The sequence below is a fragment of the Argiope bruennichi genome, chromosome 6 (assembly GCF_947563725.1).
Source record: "Argiope bruennichi chromosome 6, qqArgBrue1.1, whole genome shotgun sequence".
NCBI classification, from domain to species: domain Eukaryota; kingdom Metazoa; phylum Arthropoda; class Arachnida; order Araneae; family Araneidae; genus Argiope; species Argiope bruennichi.
The window spans coordinates 77,302,035-77,302,859 of NC_079156.1; positions in this window are offsets into that span (position 1 = coordinate 77,302,035).

Below are 825 nucleotides of genomic sequence, written 5' to 3' on the forward strand. Positions count from 1 at the left end.
AGAAATAATAAATAAAAAAATGTTATACAGGCATCTAAAAAATAAATTCTATTTCTTTCTGGTCTACAAAATAGCTGCCAGTATAAAATGCCATGAAAAAAACGTTTTTGGACAAATTAAAATATATTATAGTAAACACAATAAAATAATAATAATAATAATAGTATTATATTGAAAATGCTAAATTTACCCCTGTATATGGAAGTATTTCTAAACTTGTAAATTTCAAATTATGGAAGAAAAAATTAATTAATTTAATAATTTTAATGTGATACCATTTCTGATTTGATTTAAAACAAATTGTTTTAACTGGGAAAATTATTGGGTGTAACTGATTTAACTTTAACAACAAATTTCGACTTGTTTAATTGCATATATTGTTACATAAATTAATTCATATACTTAATTGAAAAACAAACAAACACACACACACACATTAAATTTTTAACTTAGCTTCAAAATGCCATGCTACAACATTTATAATTTAAATCTACTTATTACCACTCAAAAATTAGATTTTGATCATTAATTTTACATGCACACACACGAAAAAAGATTTTGCCTTGAGCAGCCAATAATTAATCATATTATCTATGATTTAAAATTTCTTATTGTATTTTTCAATTTCACCCAAGACTTAATACATTCAAACTTATTTTGATCTTGAATAACATGATAACTGAAAATTATAAAATCTGGAAATTCCTCATAGAACTTTATATAATTTGGAACAGGGGATGATTAGAAAACACAGATTTAAATTCTTCTGGTGATATGAAGAATTTATGAGAAATAAAACATTTGCCACTTCAGTAAAACACTAGA